The following is a 23969-nucleotide window of genomic DNA, read 5'->3' as shown; positions in this document are numbered from 1 at the left end:
ATATCTATGCTGCTGACGACCCACGTGGTCTCCAGGGATCTTTGCCCTAGGATATGTTTCTGTCAACCTCTTAAGAGTCTTCAGCATATAGGATAACAGACTAATAGGACGAAAATCTTTCGCCTTCGTGTGGTAAGGTTTTCCTGCTTTCGCAAACGAAAATGATCTTTGTGTCCCTCCATCCCACAGGTATATATGACATGCTGATACAAGCAGAGTCTATCTCCCTTAGCCAAGTAACCAATCTATGAGAAATAGCTTGTAATTCAACCGCCGATACATCATCAGGGCCTGGCGACTTAAAGGAGTCGAAACTTGTATCGCCTAAAGGATTGTCGTCTTGGATACAATTTCCCCAACATCCTCATACGAATGTATATTAATGACAACCTATACTGGCGCCACGTTGTCCGTTGGAGAATTTCCCGGGAAATGTGTATCAGCGAGTAGTTCTAGTGTTTCCTCACTAGACATTGTCCATACATTCTCTGACTTCTGAATATACCCCACCGTAATAGGTCACGAGGACAGAATCTTCCTTATAGCCTGTTTGTCGATGTCGAAAGATAGTCTCAGGCGAACGAAAGGCAATCTTTGTGATCTATATTCGTCTATATAGACATATCTCGGTATTTACTTCCAATGAGATATTAGTCTTTTTGACACTAACGAATCTATCTACACATCAAAATATTTCTTTTTTTGAATTACACGAAAAATTAGTTTCGATGTAGACAAATAGGCTATAAGTCTAAAGGCCACGGATGTATCCTCCACGGAACTGCAGAATTCTACCCAGGATTTGTTCTGAGCCTTTCTCAGCGCGCCTTTATATTTTCTTAGCTCAGCCTCATAGATGTCCCGATCGTGTGGTGCTCTTGTGGCCTTTGCTCTGTTGAAGAGTTTTCTGCAGTCCTTCCTTAGACCAACCAGCTCTGGGTTCCACCATGGCGGTCGCTATTTGCCCCTTGTCTTGGCACTAGCACATGCAGACACAAGCGACATGCTGACAGAGCCTTCGTGATCCGCTTGACCATTATGTCCATATCCTGCGCAGTTGCCACTTCCTTTTCTGGTCTAGAAGGGATAGACGTGCAGAATTTGTTCCGAAATTTATCCCAATCCGCCTTTCTTTTGTTTTGCCGAGGGGCCACTACTGCACTATTTTCTTCAAGGCTGAAACCTACGGAACGATGATCAGAGAAGCTGTGGTCATCCAACATTTCCGAGTCGCATATTCTTGCGCTTATATCTTTCGATACAAAAGTTATATCTACTACCTCCTGCCTGTCCCTTGTGATAAAGGTCGATTTATCCCCTTCATTACAAATCGCCAGATTGCAGGTTATAATGTATTCGGTAAGCAGCTCACCCCTTTCGTTGACATCCCAACTTCGCATATCTGGTGATGTGCATAAGTATCACTTCCTATAATGAGGCTCTTCTTCCCTGCAGAAGCGACTTCAACCGGCGACTTAAGGTTGAAGATGGCATCTCTGAATCGTGTGCCATATATAGGGAATCCAGTCAGTAATGAGACTTATTTATTTCAAGGCTGGCTACTACTGAATCTTCAGTGCTTAGCGACGGAGGAAGAAAAACATTGAGACTACTCTTTGCTAGAATACAGGCTCTGTGTCTCCCATTCCCCGTACCCTTGAGTAGTTTAAATCCCGGAATTCTTAGTCCACGAACCATTCCTACACACATCCATGGTTCCTGGATAAGAACCATGTCAAATCCCCCTGCCATCAGGATTTGACATTGGAGATTTATCTGCTGAAACCGGACCATAGTCAGGATTCAGAACTCCCACAACTGTTGCGTTTGCCTCGTCTTCTGATTCCGCCAGGAGTTCATCCCCACAAGATTCCTTAGATCTTGTCATGATGAGCTTCCGTACGCATCCAGATGCAGGTGGGAAAGCAGTGGAACTACTCTTCCTCAGGACACTGGACACTTGCGGTGTGGACGATTCCTCCTAAGATGCTTCACTAGCTGCTGCTGTCGAATTAGTGTCGGTCGGTTCGGATTATAAATGGGTAAATCGGTCCATATTTTGATATAGATGTCATCATTGGCTTGACTAGACAACAATTAATCCTATATACATCCTATATATAAACAACATTTCGTTAAAATCCGCTAGAGAATGGCAATGAGCATAAAAGGCCGGGCGGCAGCAGCTTAAGGCTTTATTACACGGCATGTAGATGTCTTATGACATGCCAAATTTAGCACATGTAGACTTCAATTTTGTAGTACAAAATATTGATGTTTTTGGTAGCCATATCTAAATGTAGACAGATCTGAACCATATACGACAGGGATATCGAAAAGACTAACATAAGTCACTGTGTGAAATTTCAGCGAAATCGGATTATAAATGCGTTTTTTATGGGACCAAGACTTTAAATCGAGAGATCAGTCTATATGGCAGCTATATCCAAATTGTAACCGATCTGGGCCAAATTGAAGAGGGCTATCGAAGGGTCTAACACAACTCCATGTCCCAAATTTCGGCAAAATCGAAAAATAAATTCGCCTTTTATGGGCCTAAGACCTTAATCGAGAAATCGATCTATATGGCAGCTATATTCAAATCTGAACCTATCTGAGCTAAATTGGAGAAAGTTGTCGAAGAGCCTAACGCAACTCACTGTCCCAAATTTTCGCGAAATCGGACAAAAAATGCGCCTTTAAAGGGCCTAAGACCTTAAATAGAGAGATCGGTCTATATGGCAGCTCTATCCAAATTTGAACCGATCTGTGCTATATTGCAGAAGATGTCGGGGGACCCAACTTAACTCACTGTCTCAAATTTCGGCGACATCGGACAATATATGCGCCTTTTATTGGTCCAAAACCTTAAATCGAGATATCGGTCTATATGGCAGTTATATCGAAATCTGGACCGACCTAACACAACTCACTGTCACAAATTTCAGCAAAATCGGATCATAAATGTGGCTTTTATGGACCAAAGACCCAAAATCAGCGGATCGGTCTATATGGGGGCTATATCACAATATAGTCTGATATAGCCCATCTTCGAATTTAACCTGCTTATGGACAAAAAAAAAAATTTCTACAAAATTTCGCCTCAATATCTCTATTTTAAAAGACTGTAGCGGGATTTCAAAAACAGATTGACGGACATCGTCTTAGATTTTTACGCTGATCAAGAATATATAAACATTATAGGATCGAATATTTCGATGTGTTGCAAACGGAATGAAAAAATAAATATACCCCCATCCTTACATGTGAATACAAAAAGTGGCATGTCTTAAGACATCTTCATGCCATGTAGTAGCCCCATTAAAGACTCAGTGCCTGTGATACTCGATGTGATAAGGCGAGTTATCGGCGCTTTTAAATGACCAATGGCTACAATGTACTGCGGCGATCGGTCCTATGGACGGGAACGAGCTTTTGAGCTTGACGAGGATCACTATCTCTAAATTCAATTGTGGAAAATGCACCATTATGAACATACACCAGCTATATCGAGTGTATCAACATCATTTGGCATATTTTAAATTTTGTCAATGGTGCGAATTCATACTAAAAATTTCAGGCTGAAACTTTAATGTTTACTATTTTTGTCACCTCTTCCCATACAAGTGCCACCACTGTGTCATGTCACCATAGATGTGACTTTCAGAAACAGTGTTTTCGACTGTTTTTAAAGCTTAGAGAGTTTTCGCTGAATTAAGAACAAAAACGACCATTAACCAAACAAATCAACCATTCTATATTTTGTCTCCTTTCATTTAGCCTATCGATACAATTCTCCCTACCTACTCTCACTCCTTCTCGCTCGCTATAGGTGTCTTTTGCCATACAAAAAGAGGAGCTTTTTGTTGCTATGTTGACAAAGTGTAACCGATAACACGTTTTCATACAAACATTTTAGTGGATTCCAAATCCTGCCTTTCAGCATCGAATGTCTATGGCGAAGAGGAAGAACAAAAAACAGATGGGAAAAATGCTTGGACATGCCACCAAGTTTCCGAATGCCGGCATTCATAGCTCTATGACATGATGTCCGGATTTTGGGTTTTCTATTCTTTTTGGATTTTTGTTGTAATTCAAGAATGGCTAGTAGTAGGCTCTTGTTTTATGGACAACTCACACATTCTGCACTTCACTTCACCGGAAAGTAAGTGTATATTTTTGCATCAGCAAACCGGGCATACACATACACACTTACAATAGATGCATTGGCGTAGCAATGCTATGGAGTTAGAGGAGGCTATATCGAAGCCAGATTTTGATCTAAAGGATTTGAAGTGCCAAGATTTGGCAAACTTCAGAACTGACAATTCCTGTTTTTATTCGTCCATATACCGCTATAGGATGTCTGCAACCTTATTCCTTACATTTGTACTTATGACCACAAACACCCATGGCAAATTCGATTTTTATAGACTCATTAATAGATAACGCCAGCATATAAAGGGTGATTTATTAGCTTTTACCTTTTTGGCAACACTCGTTTAAAAAGCACACACACTTTTCGTGTTTTGTTTCACTGTCAAATATCTTCACTTTGGTCTAAAATTTAGTCATGAATCGCCTTACAAACGAATAACGCTTGCAAATTATTGAATTTTATTATCAAAATGCGTGCTCTGTTAAGAAAGTTCATCACGCGCTTCTTCCATTTTACGACGAAGCTCATTTTTGGCTCAATGGATACGTAAATAAGCAGAATTGCCAATTTTGGAGTGAAGCTCTGCCAGAAGCATTGCAATAGCTACCAATTCATCCAGAAAAATTCACAGTTTGGTACAGTTTATGGGCTGGTGGCATCATTGGACCATACTTCTTCAAAGATGATGCAAATCGTAACGTAACTGTGAATGGTGAGCGCTATCGTGAGATGATATCCAACTTTTTTTTGTCCAAAATGAAAGGGCTTGGCTTGAAGGTCTGCCAGAAGCATTGCAAAAGCTACCAATTCATCCAGAAAAATTCACAGTTTGGTACAGTTTATGGGCTGGTGGCATCATTGGACCATACTTCTTCAAAGATGATGCAAATCGTAACGTAACTGTGAATGGTGAGCGCTATCGTGAGATGATATCCAACTTTTTTTTGTCCAAAATGAAAGGGCTTGACTTGCATGACATGTGGTTTCAACAAGAAGGTGCCACATGCCACACAGTCCGCGTTACAATGGGGTTATTTAGAGGCCAGTTCATGAACATTTTATTTCACGTTCGGGACCGGTCAATTGGCCGCCCATATAGTGCGATTTAACGCCTTTATACTATTGTTTGTGGAGCTATGTTAAAACTCATGTCTATACAGACAAGCCCGCTTCAATTGACGCATTGGTAGACAGCATTGAAGCATTTATTTGTGAGATACCGGCCGAAATGTTGGAAAGGGTATGCCAAAATTGGACTAAGCGGATGGATCATTTGTCATGGTCAGCATTTGCATGAAGTAATCTTCAAATACTAAATTATTTGGACCGTTCTATCGATTCAAATAAAGATTTTTTTTGTTTTTTGAAAAACTTTCTTGTAGCTCTTAAAAAACCACCCTTTACATCAGTTTTAAGCTACTAGAAGCCTTGTTGCCTTTTCTCTCTACGTGCATTAGTGGCCTTGAGTGGCATGATGTAAGTTACTGTCCCATTTATCAAAATCCCTCTCTGGGCGACGTTGCGAGTGTGGATTACCCGTCCTGTACTAGAGGCTGATGCCATTCTAAAGCTGCTGAAGGCGAAGAATAAATGTTTTCGAGCGAAGATTGGAAGTAGGGACAAACAAGGGGTAAATGCACCTCTGCACCACTCAGTACGGGGTAAACATGGTTCGTGGTTGAAATCACGAAGGATTAGGTAAGATTAGAATCTGCATTGTATCTAGGAAGGTCATAGGCAAGGTTTAAGTGACAGTTTTCCATCAGAATGACCAAGACGTTTTTGTCAATTGTGATATCACAGGAACAGGAAAATGAAGATGCCTTCTAGTTTCCAACACAATTTGTAATTTATTTATATACACCCGCACAACAAGAATATAAAATTCTTATAATTAAAGCCCAACAACTTGCGAATGTTCACTACCGTTCGAACAGACAGGTTTTCAAAGAAATGAAAACATAAAGTGGAACTCCTTATGATTGCCAGTGCGGGACACACTCACAACAGATTTTCTATAGTATCTTCTTCCTCGACGTCCGCACAGCTTTGGCAAAAGACTTTAATGGCAACCTTCAGTCTGTCAGCATGTTTTCTGATTAGACAGTGACCTGTCATGACGGATACAATGACTGAGACGCCCGTTCTAGCCAGTGACAGCAAAGCGATAGACCTCTTCAAGTCTAGATCAGGCCACATAAATTTGGCATGCCCAAAACCCCGCCTTTGTGCCAATCTATCATCCGTTACCCTTCGGGCCTGATCCTGAAGACTAACTTACATGTCGCTAGAGGCATACCCTCTAAGATAGTTTCTAGTCACGCAATCGCGTCCGTTCTACAATTCCCTGGAATATCTCTGTAGCTCGGCTCCCAGAACAGGTGAATCTTGAACTGTTCAGCCATCTCGTTGAGAGATCTGCGACAGTCGAGGGCGATTCTTGAATTCAGAAATACCTTCTCCAGGGACTTAATGGCTGCACGGCTGCCTGAGAACATATTTATGGCAATCATCGTTATGGTATTACATTTTAGTCATTCCACCACTTCTTTAATTGCAAAAATCTTCGCTTGATTCACACTGCAGTTGTCGGATAACCTTCTCGATATGACCAGTCTTATCTTAGTTCTTCAGAGGACTCCCTAAACTCACCTGGTACTCTGGCTTGGAACTATCCGTATTGAAGTCTATGTAACTTCTATTACCAGGGTTATTGTAGTTCCAATGGGTTCTATCAGGAATAGTGGTACAGTACTTTAAATCAACAATCGAATCAGGCAATGTGTAATCTACACTGCCTAAAATATAGGGTATTATATCAAGGATAACACAGTGTCTGCAAGCGCTTCATGACCAAAGGGAAAACTCCCTTAGCCTCACAGCAGTAGTTGCAATAATTTGTCTAGCCACGATGTCCAGAGGCATTGGGTGTAGCATTAAATTCAGTGCTTCAAATGGTGTCGTCCTTAGTGCGGCTCTTATGCACAAACAAGCCATCTTTTGCATTCAGCTGAGTACAGTGGGTGAAAGTGAAATTTTGGAAAGCCTTCAACCAGACCACAACACCATATAACATTGTAGGCCTGACAACTGCAGTATATACCCAGTGCATGACGAGCTAAAGGGTGATTTTTTTGAGGTTAGGATTTTCATGCATTAGTATTTGACAGATCACGTGGGATTTCAGACATGGTGTCAAAGAGAAAGATGCTCAGTATGCTTTGACATTTCATCATGAATAGACTTACTAACGAGCAACGCTTGCAAATCATTGAATTTTATTACCAAAATCAGTGTTCGGTTCGAAATGTGTTCATTCACCGTAACGTTGCGTCCAACAGCATCTTTGAAAAAATACGGTCCAATGATTCCACCAGCGTACAAACCACACCAAACAGTGCATTTTTCGGGATGCATGGGCAGTTCTTGAACGGCTTCTGGTTGCTCTTCACTCCAAATGCGGCAATTTTGCTTATTTACGTAGCCATTCAACCAGAAATGAGCCTCATCGCTGAACAAAATTTGTCAAAATTTGAACACATTTCGAACCGAACACTGATTTTGGTAATAAAATTCAATGATTTGCAAGCGTTGCTCGTTAGTAAGTCTATTCATGATGAAATGTCAAAGCATACTGAGCATCTTTCTCTTTGACACCATGTCTGAAATCCCACGTGATCTGTCAAATACTAATGCATGAAAATCCTAACCTCAAAAAAATCACCCTTTATTTACAGCCCCAATTTTTGCCAATGGCTCTCTTGCATGTGTATGGGGCAAAATATGCCTTTCTTGCCCTTTGCAAAAGTTTGGAATTTCCTGTCAAGCAAAACACCCAGGTATTTTGCGCCTTCAGTAAATGGAACATATTCTCCTCCCAAGTATACTTGTATCTCCTATTGAAAAGAACTACTTCTGTCTTGCAAGGGTTTACGCCTAGACCACTTTCGTATGCAGGGCTTCCCGATGTATATCTGTTGAAGTGCTGGGAAACTTCCCCTAATCGCAAATGCCACGTCATCAGCATACCTTTACGCCTTTTTCTTCCAGAGACAATAATATATTGTTAATGGCTATATTCCAAAGTGGAGGAGACAGTACACCTCAAGGCCGCCACTTTTTTGATCTACAGTACAGTACACCTCCTTTTCAATATATAGATCCCAGACCTGCCGTAATGCTCCTTTTAGTAAGTAAGTTATTAATTAACTTTTTTACTGTAGTGGTGATGGCTAGAAACTCCAGCACCTTCATGATTGACATCGAGAGAATCCTCAATCTACATTGAGGATTCTCTCGATGTCAATCAGAAACTGATTCAGAAGCGGCTAGATCGTGAAGGGCTATTTCTTTGGTCTTGTCCTTACTATATGCATGGTGCTGCCAAGTCAGGCGATCTCCAGGAATCTTCGCTCAAAGATATGTTTCTATCAACCTCTCTAGAGTCTTCAATATAAAATATGACCGACTAATAGGATGAAAATCTTTCGCCTTCGTGTGGTAAGGTTTTCCAACTTTCGCAATGAAAATGACCTTTGTGTCACTGCATCCCAAAGGTATATACGACATGCTGATACAAGCAGAGTAAATCTTCCCAAGCCAAGAAGCCACTCTGTCGGACACAGCTTCTAATTCAACCGGTGATACATCATCAAGGCCTGACGACTTAACCTTACTCTGATTTCTTCCATTACATCAACGAGGCTTCATTGATGTAGCCCTTTAGAGGCCATATCAAACAACCCCTTCCAAGGGCTTTGGTTAGATTTTGTTAGACTAAGAGTCACTTTTTTATTACATTTGGTCCATGATCTTGGCTAACTGCAATCAGGGAACATGTTATACTCATAACGCTTGTGACAAACAGTGACTTCTTATTATTCTTATTGGACCACTACAGATAAGGCAAAGAAAGGGCCTCCGTAAATTGAGGTGGCAGTTTGTGAACGGTTAGAGATAACTGTTTGAAATATTGAATGGTCACAACTGAGATGTAAAATTTCAAGGCCGTAAGTGGCCCGGGCGCCTCTTGGTAGACAACTTTTATGGCTTTAAGACTCGAGTCATACGGGGAGGAAACTGTCGGCATGGGCTTCGAGAAATGAGGAGTTGAGTAGTAACTCAAGGAAGACAGAGTTAGTTTATACACTTGGTAACATAAGGAATCTGATTTTAGGCCCCGTTCTTTGAACGGGACCTATCGAAGGAGTCTAAATATTGGGGACACGACTCTCGAAACTCTGCTATATGAGGAATACAAAGGAAAACAGATCTAAGGCACTGTGTTACTTTTAATTCTGCAGGAGATTGTTCGGTTGGTATCGTGCAATGCTTTTAGTTAGACAGGAACAATTGAAACGGGGAGTTCGAGTAGGTGCAAAGTTTCACTTGCTTTGAAATCACCAGAGCAATGAGATCCACTCGGCAGGAAGACTTCAAATGCAGCGCTTGGGCTGAGAGAGCTTGTCATGCTGAAGTAGGACGGATAAAGCCCCGTTCTATTCCGGATGTTATGGATGCGGAGGATACACTCAACGAGACTACCTTTCACCACGACTGATTCAGAAAAGGCTCTTCAGGATTTGCTTTCTCGAGGAAGAGGAGTTGGAGACGCATGCTCTGTGAAGAGGACGAGGACTCGTTATTCACTGACGGGCCCAAGATGGAGTCAGTGACGAGATTGAGGATCCAAGCCAAAGTATTCGATATAGCTTGGTTGCTGAGATTGCAGGACGAGTGTATGATATATCAGCTAGATAGCTCCAAGAGAATTCCGGGAAGGTGTTTGCAGCTCGGGATTAATTTGGACAGTACGTAGGACCTCAAGGCCTTGAATTGTAGGAGAGTGTGTCGAGTTTCGTGGCCAAATATTTAGAATCCTTAAATGAACTCAAGACTCGCGATGTAATGCTGACTTGGGTTCTCGGACACGTAGGTATTCTGAAAAATAAAAAGGCAGATGATTACACTAAAAGGGTTCGTCCTAGGCCGGCAAACTAGTCTCCGCTTTCGCATACATTCCATTTGTCGAACTGTTGAATATTGTAGCGGGGATGGGGGCTAGTGTAGAGTCGGTGGGAAATTATACATGAATGCATGAACTCAGGCACTCTGGCCTTGCATCCATCGAAGGGGGACGAATGGGTACTATACTATACTGTGTGTGCTGAGTCATATAGCGGCGTACTTACTTTGTTTATGTCCGAGTTTACAATTGCTCAGTGCTTTCCATTTTGGCGGTACGAGTTTTCTCCTTACTTCTTACGGGGCTAGTTTTCTCTTACTTCTAGAAGGTCTCCTCAGATTCGTGAACAAGAGGGTATGGTTTCGGGGGAGGGCGCGATAAAAGCTTCTTATATTTTTTCATCTTCCTCGTCTACGAGCGAACTCAACCGGACGGGGTCAGCCATTGATAGACACGGCTTAATTCACTTCAAATATAGTCGAAATTAATATTTGAAGTGGATTTAGCCATGTCTGTCTATGGCTGACCCGGCCCACATTACATCCAGCTTCACGCCTCTGCTCACACATGCGATGCAAATGTTTGGGTATGTCGGCTTACAAAACAAAACAAAAACAAGTAAAAGCGTGCTAAGTTCGGCCGGGCCGAATCTTATATACCCTCCACCATGGATCGCATTTGTCGAGTTCTTTTCCCGGCATCTCTTCTTAGGCAAAAAAGGATATAAGAAAAGAGTTGCTCTGCTATTAAAACGATATCAAGATATGGTCCGGTTCGGACCACAATTAAATTATATGTTGGAGACCTGTGTAAAATTTCAGCCAATTCGTATAAGAATTGCGCCCATTGGGGCTCACGAAGTAAAATAGAGAGAACGATTTTTATGGGATCTGTATCGGGCTATAGACCGATTCAGACCATAATAAACACGTTTGTTGATGGTCATGAGAGGATCCGTCGTACAAAATTTCAGGCTTATCGGATAATAATTGCGACTTCTAGGGGTCAAGAAGTCAAGATCACAGATCGGTTTATATGGCAGGTATATCAGGTTATGAACCGATTTGAACCTTATTTGACACAGTTGTTGAAAGTAAAAATAAAATACGTCATGCAAAATTTCAGCCAAATCGGATAGGAATTGCGCCCTCTAGAAGCTCAAGAAGTCAAATCCCCAGATCTGTTTATATGACAGCTATATCAGGTTATGGACCGATTTCAACCATACTTGGCACAGTTGTTGGATATCATAATGAAATACTTCGTGCAAAAATTCATTCCAATCGGATAAGAATTGCGCACTCTAGAGGCTCAAGAAGTCAAGACCCAAGATCGGTTTATATGGCAGCTATATCAGGTTATGGACCAATTTGAACCATACTTGGCACAGTTGTTGGATATCATAACAAAACACGTCGTGCAAAATTTCATTCTGATCGGATAAGAATTGCGCACGCTAGAGGCTCAAGAAGTCAAGACCCAAAATCGGTTTATATGGCAGCTATAGCAGGTTATGGACCGATTTGAACCATACTTGGCACAGTTGTTGGATATCATAACAAAACACGTCGTGCAAAATTTCATTCTGATCGGATAAGAATTGTGCCCTCTAGAGGCTCAAGAAGTCAAGACCCAAGATCGGTTTATATAGCAGCTATATCAAAACATGGACCGATATGGCCCATTTACAATACCAACCGACCTACACTAATAAGAAGTATTTTTGCAAAATTTCAAGCGGCTAGCTATACTCCTTCGGAAGTTAGCGTGCTTTCGACAGACAGACGGACGGACGGACGGACGGACGGACGGACGGACGGACGGACGGACGGACGGACGGACAGACGGACGGACATGGCTAAATCGACATAAAATGTCACGACGATCAAGAATATATATACTTTATGGGGTCTCAGACGAATATTTCGAGTAGTTACAAACAGAATGACGAAATTAGTATACCCCCCATCTTATGGTGGAGGGTATAATAAAACCGAAAGGATAGCAGTGCAGTTGTAAGGACATTGAGATACATTCAGCCAGAGTACTTGGTATTTGTTATCTTTCCGCCCGTGGAATGTTCTCGCAAAATAAACCGCTGTATTTAGTGCACCCTCTCCCATAGTAAACAATGGGGATTTTCAAAGCTAGATGTTGAAGAACGTACATACAATTCGCGAGGAAGTTATGGCGTTGTATTGTTTTATAGTATGGGACTGCGTGTTCTCTATGTTGACATCGATCCTAAGGCACTTTGAATATTTGAAAACGTTCTTAGCAAGTTGCCTAGACCATGGGGGGTACAATGAAGAGGCAATTCAAAGTACAATAGTTTCATAACTGTATGTGGATCATCGGATTATGTTCTGCATGGTCAATATTGGCAGACATACAGTTTGCAACAACAAAGAATCAAAACGCAAAAAGTTAGTTTTTTGTTAAAATACGTTAGCTTTTTTTGAGAATTTTGGTAAAACATATCCTTAGACAAAGAACGCAGTAATATGGTCGATTAAATAGAACAAAAAGTCTGAATTTTAATTTTAAGACCATAAATAGTAGATTTAAAGCCTTAACCCTAGCACGGGCGAACATTCTGTTCCACGTTGTTGAGCAGACGTGGTCTAGCCAGAACAAACCTTTAAAAGAGCTTTGGTTCAAAAAATGTTTTAATATTAAAACATACAAACATCTTTATTGGCAACGTTCAGTCTGTCAGCTTGTTTTCCGATTAGACAGTGACCTGTCATGCAATGAATGAGACGTCTGTTATAGCCAGTGACATCAATGCGGTACACCTCTTCATGTCTAGATACGGCCACATAGTTTTGGAATGCTCGCAGCCTCCTATTTGTGACCATCTATCATTTGTCGCCGTTCTGGGCCTGATCCTAAATACTTAGCTTAAATGTCGCTAGATGTATACCAACAGATTCCAGTGTCCCTGAAATGTGTAAGGAAGTGCCTAGTCTCGCAAGCTCATCCGCTTTACAAATCTCTGGAATATCTTTGTGGCCCGGCACCCAGAACAAGTGAATTTTGAACTGTCCATCCATCTCGTTGAGTGATCTGCGACAGTCGAGGGCGGTTTTTGTGTTTAGAAATACGTTCTCCAGGGATTTAATGGCTGCCTGGCTGTCTGAGAAGATATTTATGCCAATTCTTATAATGACATTACATTTTAGCCATTCCACCACTTCCTTAATTGCAAGGATCTCCACTTGATACACACCGCAGTGGTCAGGTAACTTTTTCGGCATGACCAGCTCTAGATCTTTTGGGTACACCTCAAAGCCCACCTGGTCGACTGGTTTGGAACCATCCATATAGAAGTCTATGTATTTTCTATCAGTAATAGTGGTACAGTACCTTTTATCAAAAAACGGCTCAGGTTGGGTGTAATCGACACAGCCTAGAACATCGGACATTGTATCAAATATAACACATTGTCCGTAGCCGCCACATGACCAAAGAGAAAGATCCTTTAGCCTCACGGCAGTGGTCACAGCAATTTGTCTGACCACAATGTCCAGAGGCATTAGATGTAGCATTAAATTCAGTGCATCAGATGGTGTCGTCCTCAGTGCGGCTGTGATGCAAAACAAGCCATCTTTTGTATCCGGTTGACTACTGAACAGTAGGCGGACCTTTGAAACGTCATCCACCAGACCACAACACCATATAGCATTAAAGGTGTGGCAACCGCAATATATACCCAGCGCATTACACGCTGTCTAAACCCCCACCTTTTGCAAATGGCTCTCTTGTAAGTGTATAGGACAAGAGTTGCCTTTCTTTCCTTTTCCAAAATGTTAGATTTGAAATTCAATTTCCTGTCCAGCAAAACACCCAGGTATTTTGCGCTTTCTGTAAATGGAACATGCTCTCCTCCCAAGGAGACAGGTGCCACTGTAGGCAACTTGTGTCTCCTGCTGAAAATAACTGCGTCTGTCTTGCGCGGATTTACGCCTAGACCTCTTTCGTTGCACGTAGTATGGGTTGCCCAAGAAGTAATTGCGGATTTTTTAAAAGAAAGTAAATGCATTTTTTATAAAACTTAGAATAAACTTCAATCAAATATACTTTTTTTACACTTTTTTTCTAAAGCAAGCTAAAAGTAACAGATGATAACTGACAGAAGAAATAATGCAATTACAGAGTCACAAGCTGTGAAAAAATTTGTCAACGCCGACTATATGAAAAATCCGCAATTACTTTTTGGGCAACCCAATATATTTCTTAGAGTATATCCTGAGGTAAATCTCTTAGAGTGCTGGGAAAATTTTCTCTAACCGCAATAGCCACGTCATCACATACGCGACCACTTTTAAATTTTTTTCTTCCAGAGAGAAACATATTTTGTTAATGGCTATATTCCAAAGTTTTTTAAGATCCGCAGATTCCAAACCTGCCGTAATACATCTTTTAGTAAGTAAGTTATTAATGAACTTTCTTACGCTAGAGTTGATGCCAAGAAACTCCAACTCCTTCATGATTGACGTCGGTTTTACATTGTTGAAAGCACCTTCAATGTCAAAAAATGTTACCATTGTATAATCCTTGACAACGAGAGAACCCTCTATGTAGCCGATTAGGTCGTTAAGGGCTTTTTCAGTGGACTTGCCTTTACTATATGCATGCTGCTGCCAAGACAGGCGATCTCCAGAAATCTATGTCCTAAGATATGTTTCTTTCAATCTCTCAAGAGTCTTCAGCATAAAATATGACAGACTAATTGGACGAAAATCTTTCGCCTTCGTATAATGCGGTTTTCCTGCTTTTGGTATGAAAATGACCTCTGTGTCCCTTCGTCCCACAGGTATATGTGACAAGCTGATACAAGCATAGTATATCTCCTATACTCCTATATATAGATATATAGAGTATATCTCCTCTATATCTATATAGTCAAGGAACCACTCTATCAGACACAGCTTGTAATTCAACCGGTGATACATTATTAGGGCCTGGCGACTCAAAGGAGTCAAAATTTCCTACCGCACAATCTCCCCAGTAACCTCCGACGAATTCAAACCAGTGACAAACTCTTCTGGCACCTTTCATCATAATACGATGAAAAATGTTTCATTTCTGAACCGATAACAGCATATGTAAATATAGTCCGATCTTCACCTTATTCAAAAAGGCTGTAAAAAGGTCTAACGAATCTCATAGTTCCAATTTTAGTTGCTAAAAAAATTAGTTTTTATGGGCCAACCAGCTAAAATCTTGAGATTAGTAATATATGTGGCACCAATATCCAAATATAGACCGATCTGAACCATATAGGACACGGACATCGAAGAGCTTAACAGGGTTCACTGTGCTAAATTTTAGCAAAATCGGCCAATAAATGGGCCTTTTATGGGTCCCAGCCCTTATATCGGGAGATCGGTATATATGGCAGCCATATGCGTAGAAATACATCTGGAGTGTGGGCAAAGCACCCCCCTAGAAAAGTTCTATCCCCCCAGAATTTAAAAAATTTCATTGTTTTCGATAAAATTTGCTAATTTTATTGCTTTTAAAAGGGCGTTGGCCCCACCCTAGAAAACTGGGCTGGTTTAGCTAATGATGGCAGCTATATCTAAATATAAACCGATCTGGAACATATTAAACACGAATATCAAAGACGCTGACACAGAACGCTGTGTGAAATTTCAGCGAAACCGAATAATAAACGTGCTCAAGAACTTTAATCGGGAGAACGGTCCCTATGGCAGCTACATTCAAATCTGGATCGATCTGAGCTGTATTGAACAGGAATGCCGAGGAGCATACCACAACTCGCTATTCTAAATTTCAGCGAAATCGGATATAATAAATGCGTCTATTATGGGCCCTAGATAAACGTGCTCAAGAACTTTAATCGGGAGAACGGTCCCTATGGCAGCTACATTCAAATCTGGATCGATCTGATTGGATCGATCTGAGCTGTATTGAACAGGAATGCCGAGGAGCATACCACAACTCGCTATTCTAAATTTCAGCGAAATCGGATATAATAAATGCGTCTATTATGGGCCCAAGACTTTAAATCGAGAGATCAGTCTATGCGCATTTTACGGGCAGAATACCTTAGATCGGGGATCGGTTTACATGACAGCTATATGCAAATCGGGACCGATCTGGGCCGTATTGAACAATAATTTTGGGAGGCCTAACACAGCTCACTGTTCCAAATTTCAGCGAAACCGGATAAAAAATGTGGTTTTTAATGGGATCTTAAATCGGTAGATCGGTCTATATGGGAGGTATATCAAGATATAGTCCTATATAGCCCATTTTCGAACTGAACCTGCCTACGCACAAAAAAATCTGTGCAAAGTTTCAGCTCATTATCTCTATTTTTAAAGACTGTTTCGTTATTTCAGACGGATGGAAAAAGAGACGGACGGACTTGGCTAGATCGTCTTAGATTTTTACGACGATCAGTAATATATATTGGATGTGTTGCAAAACAAGTTGAAGCGTGCTAAGTTCGGCGGGACGTATCCATGGTATTAGGTATATAACCTCTATCATGGATTACATTTGTCAAGTTCTTTCTTTGGCTAATAAAGGGTGATTTTTTTGAGGTTAGGATTTTCATGCATTAGTATATGACAGATCACGTGGGATTTCAGACATGGTGTCAAAGAGAAAGATGCTCAGTATGCTTTGACATTTCATCATGAATAGACTTACTAACGAGCAACGCTTGCAAATCATTGAATTTTATTACCAAAATCAGTGTTCGGTTCGAAATGTGTTCATTCACCGTAACGTTGCGTCCAACAGCATCTTTGAAAAAATACGGTCCAATGATTCCACCAGCGTACAAACCACACCAAACAGTGCATTTTTCGGGATGCATGGGCAGTTCTTGAACGGCTTCTGGTTGCTCTTCACTCCAAATGCGGCAATTTTGCTTATTTACGTAGCCATTCAACCAGAAATGAGCCTCATCGCTGAACAAAATTTGTCAAAATTTGAACACATTTCGAACCGAACACTGATTTTGGTAATAAAATTCAATGATTTGCAAGCGTTGCTCGTTAGTAAGTCTATTCATGATGAAATGTCAAAGCATACTGAGCATCTTTCTCTTTGACACCATGTCTGAAATCTCACGTGATCTGTCAAATACTAATGCATGAAAATCCTAACCTCAAAAAAATCACCCTTTAGTTATTATGCTATTGGAGCTATACCAATAGCAAGCACACAGCTGAGTAACAATTCTCGGAAAGAGGAAGAAATAGTTGACCTTGAACGGCGGCAAACTTCTCCCTTACCAATGAGGGCTGTCCGATTCAAGTTTTTAAGCTGAATGATAAGGGGTCTCCTTTTTATAGCCGAGTCCGAACGGCGTGCCGCAGTGCGACAACTCTTTGTGGAGACGTTTTTACATGCCTGCCATTCCAAGTGGTACAGTACCCCTCTAATGTGAGCAGCATTAGGAGGGTATAACCAACGCTGAACAATTTTTTCTGATGTTCTCGCCAGAATTCGAACCCAGGCGTTTGGCTTCATAGGCGCACATACGAACATCTGCGCTACGGTGGCCTCCACAAAAACTCAACGGTGCTCTTCGCAAAAAGAAAAATGAAATCTATTCAATTTCAAAGAACCTTTAAACCCGCACTTGAAGCTAGAACTTCCGCAATTTGTTACCGCAAAATGTATTGAAAGTATACCATACTCATTCAGCTTCAGGTACTTAGCACAATATGCCACTTTCTAGAGAATGTATGTTATGGAACATTTCTTTTTGGTGACTCCTACCAACGATGTCCTCTTATCTCGCAACTCCAAATGAGTGAGCAGAGTAACTTCTAGACCTACCAAATGCCCAAACAAAAAACAGTACATAGTTATCGAAACAACATTCTTTTCCTTCATAATTCTTGTTCCTTAATGTTGGCAAACTAACATAATTGCTCTTTCAAACTTATGAACCAAAGAAAAGTTTAATTTATATTTTTAGTTAGAAAGTTTTCCACCTATCCTTAATTGATTTTTATAAAAGCCAACATATCTCCTTGCGGGTGCATTCAAAATTCTGTGGCCATTAGACATTGAAGGTAAAAGTAGTCTTGATATATACATGTATATTTTTTAATAACATCTCAGATGCCAACTAAACATCACGTAAGGGTGGATTGCATTAAAATGAATAGGTCAAGTGAATATAAGAACGAAAATATATATGGGAGCTGAATCTGTACCGATTTCGAAAAAATCCGTACATATTGTGGTAGTCGTAGAAGAAAGCTTCGTGCAAAGTTTTAAAATGATCGGTAGATAAATGCTCTTGAAAAATGCTATAGAAGTGATGATCGGGCGATACATTTATATGGGAGTTATATCTAAATCATGAGTGGCCAATGGTTATACTTATCTAGTCAAGATACATCTTTATGATATTGATCATTGGCTGAAATTTCTCACATAATGTTCTGCTACGACTTCCAACAGCCATAGCCAGTATGGTCCAAATCGGTGATGACCTGATATAGCTCCCTTATAAACCGATCTTCGGATTTGATATGTTCAGCACCTAGAAGCGGCAGTTAGTATCCGATTTGACTGAAATTTTGTATGTAGATTTCGTTGCGACTTCCAACAGTCGTGAACAGTATGGCCCAAATCGGTTTATAGTCTGATATATGTTTGGTTTATGTCTGCTATAAGACTCGATTAGACGTTTTAGTCCATTGTTCTTACCATATAACATGTTGAACCATCCAGATCGCCTTACAAAATCCAACAACTTGCGAATGTTCACATCCGCTAGTCAGTTCTCAAAGAAAAGAGCACCTAAATTGGAACTCCTTCTGACTGCCAGTGCGGTACACACGTCCAAACAGTCTTCTGTCTGTCACCATGTTTTCCGATCACAAAGTAACTTGTCATAACAGACACAATGACTGAGGCGTCTGTTCTGGCCAGCGAGCGACAACAATGTGGTAGATCTTTTCATGTCTAGATTGTGGTCATATTTCATTCGTTGCCTTTCGGGTCTGTCCTGAAGACCTAGCTTACATGTCGTTAGAGGCATACCCACTGATTCCACTTCCCCTCTAATATGTAAGGCTGTTCCTAGTCTCGAAAGCTCGTTTGCTCTACAATTCGCTCGGATATCTCTGTGGCCCGGTACCCAAAACAGGTGAAATTTTAACTGTTCAGTAATCTCGTTGAGGGATCTGTGACAGTCGAGGGCGGTTTGTGAATGCACAAGTGCGTTCTCCAGGGATTTGAGAGATATTTGTTATTTGGCTGTTTGAGAAGATATTTATGCCAATCGTCTTAGCCATTCCACCACTTCTTTGATTGCTAGGATCTCTGCTTGATACACACTACATTGGTCGGCTAACCTTCTAGATATAACCAGTCCAAGTTTTTCAGAGTATACACCAAAGACCACCTGTTCGTCTAGTTCGGAATCATCCGTATGTGTCTTCTAAGACCATGGATATTGTAGTTCCAATCAGTTTTTTCAGGAATAGTGGTACAGTACTTTTTATCAAAAATCTACTCAGGCCGTGTGTCGTCGATACTGCCTGGGATATTCTATTAAGGATAACACCCTGTCCGTAGCCGCCACATGACCAACGAGAAAGCTCCCTTAGCCTCACAGCATTGGTCGCATCAATTTGCCTATTCCCAATGTCTAGAAGCAATAGGTGTAGCATAAAGTGCATCAGATGGTGTCGTCCTCAGGCTGTGATGCACAAACAAGCCATCCTTTGGAACTAGCTGAGTATTGAACAGTAGGTGGACTTTGGAGCGCCGTCCACCAGACTGCAACACCATACAGCATTATAGGCCTGACAATGGCAGTATATACCCAGTATATGACAGAAGAACTTCTGTAAGGAGTGGACTGTATAGGGTGAATGTGAAAAATAAAAAGGCTGTTTCAGGTTTCATAATTCAATTCTTGGTTTTATTGCTGCTTTTTGATCGATAACAAAGATTGTTGCACAAAAAAGGTTGGCGGTTTTAAAAAGTATATAAGAGCATCATAAAATGTATTAAGGCGAAATTGAAATCATGGTATTATGGCTGCCATCCATTAAGTGAAAGCTATTAGCCTTTTTACAGGGAATGGATAAAGGGTTGCAATCTTCGTTAGATCGAGGATTGGTGATATTTCATCTTTTAAAATAGTTGTGCCTTTTAAAATATTTGATTTAATGGTGTGCAGTGCATTGGTTAAAGAGTCCGTGGTCAGAGAGAGAACTAACGCTGTAAGACCTGTGGTTATTCCTTCTGTTTCAAAAAACTAAGTCAGTCTTTTTGCATGCTTTACCAGAATGTTAGTGGCCTGAATACTAAACTTAGGTACATCTATTTAAAGACTTTCGGTAGTGACTTCAAGATAATCGTTTTCATGGAAACCGGGCTTAAACCTTTCATCGGTAATAGTGATTTTTATAGATGTGATAGAATAAGTGGAGAATTGGTGGAGGTGTGCTTATAGCTGTTCAAAACTCCATGGCTTCTGAATTGGCTACACATACGGATTATGATGAAATTGAGTTTTGAGCGTCAATACGAAATATTTGGGCCAGATTCTCATTTTGACGTGCTCTTATATTGCACCGAATTCGGAGATAGATATCTACCTTTGACATTCAGAGTTGATGAGGGAGGCATCGACTCTTGTTTGTTTCGGTGACTTCAATTTACCCCAGATATCGTAGGTCTGGAAAGAGAATGCCGTTGGCTATGTGCCTTTTTCATCAATGGTTTCTTCAATTGGTATAGGTACATTCTAGGAGAACATTTTTCACCAGTGCTTTTTTCCGATGAATAACATTTGTAATATAAGGGATGGGATTTTGGGCCTGGTGTTAACCTCGATCGTAGACGTTTCTTTATGTAGATGTTTGCCATTTGCGGAACCTGAGGTCGACTGAGTGTTGACTTTGATCCGCTGCGTTCGGTTTTATTCGGCAGTAGTTAGGTTTCTGATTGCAACTTGTATTTGCGAATTTCGTCTTTTTATAATGTGCTGAATGATGCTTTCAAAATATCTGTCTAATTTTGAAAGAGGTCCAGCATGGTCTACCCCTTATCTGCGATGCTTGCGTTATGTCAAAAGTAGACATTTTGAGAAATGTAATACTCCATTGAATTATTATTATAATATAATTATTCGAGAGAAAGGGTTCAGTACAACACTGACAATTTCAGATTCTTTTCTGATTATCTTGTCAGGATGAGGAATTGTCTTTACAGTTTTGTTTTTTTAGTCCACTGGCTCTACAGGAGCGTGATTAGACCAATACTTACTTACTGGACTGCTATCGAAAAAAAGGTGCAACATAAGGACCATACAACAGGTTCAGAGAACATGTTGTCTTGGTATAGGCGGACCGACGAGGACCATTAGGGCACTGGAGACTATTCTAGATATCCGACTCATTGACGTAAAGATTAAGGGTGAGGCAGCCACTGCAGCTATTAGACATAAGGCAAGGGGAAAATGGATTGAGGATGGGAGCAGCTCATACCATCGCGGTATAATCGAGGCGATGATAGGAAACCTGTAAGGAAGGAAGGAATCATGTTACACGGATGGATCAAAGCTAGAGGACAGAGTGGGCCTGGGAGTCTACATTGAGAGACCAGGGACTGAGATCTGTTTTAGACTGCTTAACCATAATACGGTCGTACAGGCGGAGATCTAGGCGATCACGGAATGCGTGAAGTGGTGCGGTGCTAACGCGAGGACGTCGAGTGTAAACATCTTTACCGACAATAAAATTGCCGTAAGGGCAATAACAACCAGGACGGTAAGGTCACGGACAGTCTTGCAGTGTAAGAAGGAAAAGGAGAAGGCCTTCTCTTAGGATAGCAAAATTCGCATCGTTTGGATGCCGGGCCTTAACGGAGTAAGGGGGAATGAAAGGGCAGACGATTTGAGGGTGAAGGCAAGAGGACTGCCGTCAATAAACTTGGTTAACCCGAAGCCTTTCGGGTCGACGCAGACCGAGTTAAGGGAATGGGCGCATGCTAGTGCGCATGCAAGATTGTGGAACAGCAAAACGGTCGGTAGGACGGCGAAAATCCTATTGGGGGATCCAGATCGTGAGAAGACAAGGCTATTATTGAAACGAAGTAAGAAGGAGGTCAGTATAGAAATTGATATCATAACGGGACACATTGAACTACGAGCTCACTTATTTAAAATCGGTGCGGCACGTGGTTACTTAATAGTTTTTAGAACGCACAACAATCCGATTGTAGGCTTAGGTGTATGTCCATAGTGGCATGGGGCGGATTAATATCTGCACCTTCTTTTCAACCTAACCTATCCTAATCCCAGTATCTTCTACCCCTAATCTTTGTTTCGCTCTTTGTGTGATGTGTATAACTAATTATACAGTAGGATATTCTTCATCGATCCTATTCATGTAATAAATAATTCTATCCTTCGTCTGTAATTTGTAGAAGTTGCCAGAGAAGACTGTTCATGTTATTGTCCTTTCTTTGTTGTGTAATATCTATGATGCTTTAGATGTTGGTCCTGAGACCACGGCATCCACAATTTGTGTCCGATTCGGCTGAAATTTGGACTCTCAACAACGGAGCCAAGTACGGTCCAAATCGGTCTATAAACTGATAAAGCTCCCATATAAACCGATATCCCGATTTGACTTCTTGAGCCCCTGGAAGCCGCAATTTTTGTCCGATTTGGCTGAAATTTTGCACATAGTCTTCTATTTTAACTTCCAGCAACTGTGCCAAGTATGGCTTAAATCTGTGTGTAACCTGATATAGATCCTTTATAAACCGATCTCCCGATTTGACTTCTTGAGCCCCTGGACGCGCCAATTTTCATCCGACTTGGTTAACAATTTTTTACATGTTGTTCTGTCTGACCATTAACTGTGCCAAGTACGGTTTAAATCGCTCAAAAACATGATATACCTCTCATATAAACCGATCTCCCAATTTGACTTCTTGAACCCTTACAAGCCGCTATTTTTATCAGATAGTGGTCTGTTATGATCATCAACACCTACGTGAAGTGCGGTCCTATTCGGTCTATAACTAGATAAAGCTCCCAAGATTCGGCCCGGCCGAACTTAGCACGCTTTTGCTTGTTTTGCCTCCTTTGGCAGAAATTTGGTACATAAAGTACAACCATTACCTTTAACTTACTTTATATGTGTAAAATTTTAACAGAATCTATGGTGGTGTCTAACCAAGATTCGTCCTGACCTAACATAGCAAATTTTTACTTGTGAATTTTTCAAGTTTTTTGTCTGTTAGGGCGAAGATCATTAAGTTTTACAATTTTGATCGGAGATGCAAATGAAAAAGAAAAGCCAAAGATAGCAACACAAACCAAGCACTAAGGGACGCGTTTCGTCTTTGGTTAGAAGACTTTTCAACTATATTAGGTGTGTGATGGCATCAAGGGCCGTGCGTTGGTATGTTGTATTGAATCGTGTTAATAGCGAAAACGCGTCTATGATACAATTTCCGCATTAACCACGGTCGACAACCCTGTCTATTAGCTGTACTTTTACCCAATGCATGTATTTTTGTGTAATGACAGACCTTCTTTCTGTGGCAAATTACACTTCTTCCGTACTACACATGATTTTGTGTGTCTGTTTGAAGTTGTATTGACGGTTTCTAACGCTAGACAAAGGCAACGGCTCTCGCTGTTGCTCCGTGTGCCCAGGTTCGAATCCCGGCCGGGCTCTGTCGAATTTTTAATTTTTCAAGTTTTTTGTCTGTTAGGGCGAAGAGAGAAAAATGTTGTCGAAATTTAATAGAAAATTTTGATTTGTTGATAAAAAAAAACTCGTACAACAAATCGAGCCATCTCAATACATTGTC

The sequence above is a fragment of the Stomoxys calcitrans genome, chromosome 2 (assembly GCF_963082655.1).
Source record: "Stomoxys calcitrans chromosome 2, idStoCalc2.1, whole genome shotgun sequence".
NCBI lineage: Eukaryota > Metazoa > Arthropoda > Insecta > Diptera > Muscidae > Stomoxys > Stomoxys calcitrans.
This window is presented reverse-complemented; position numbering follows the sequence as displayed.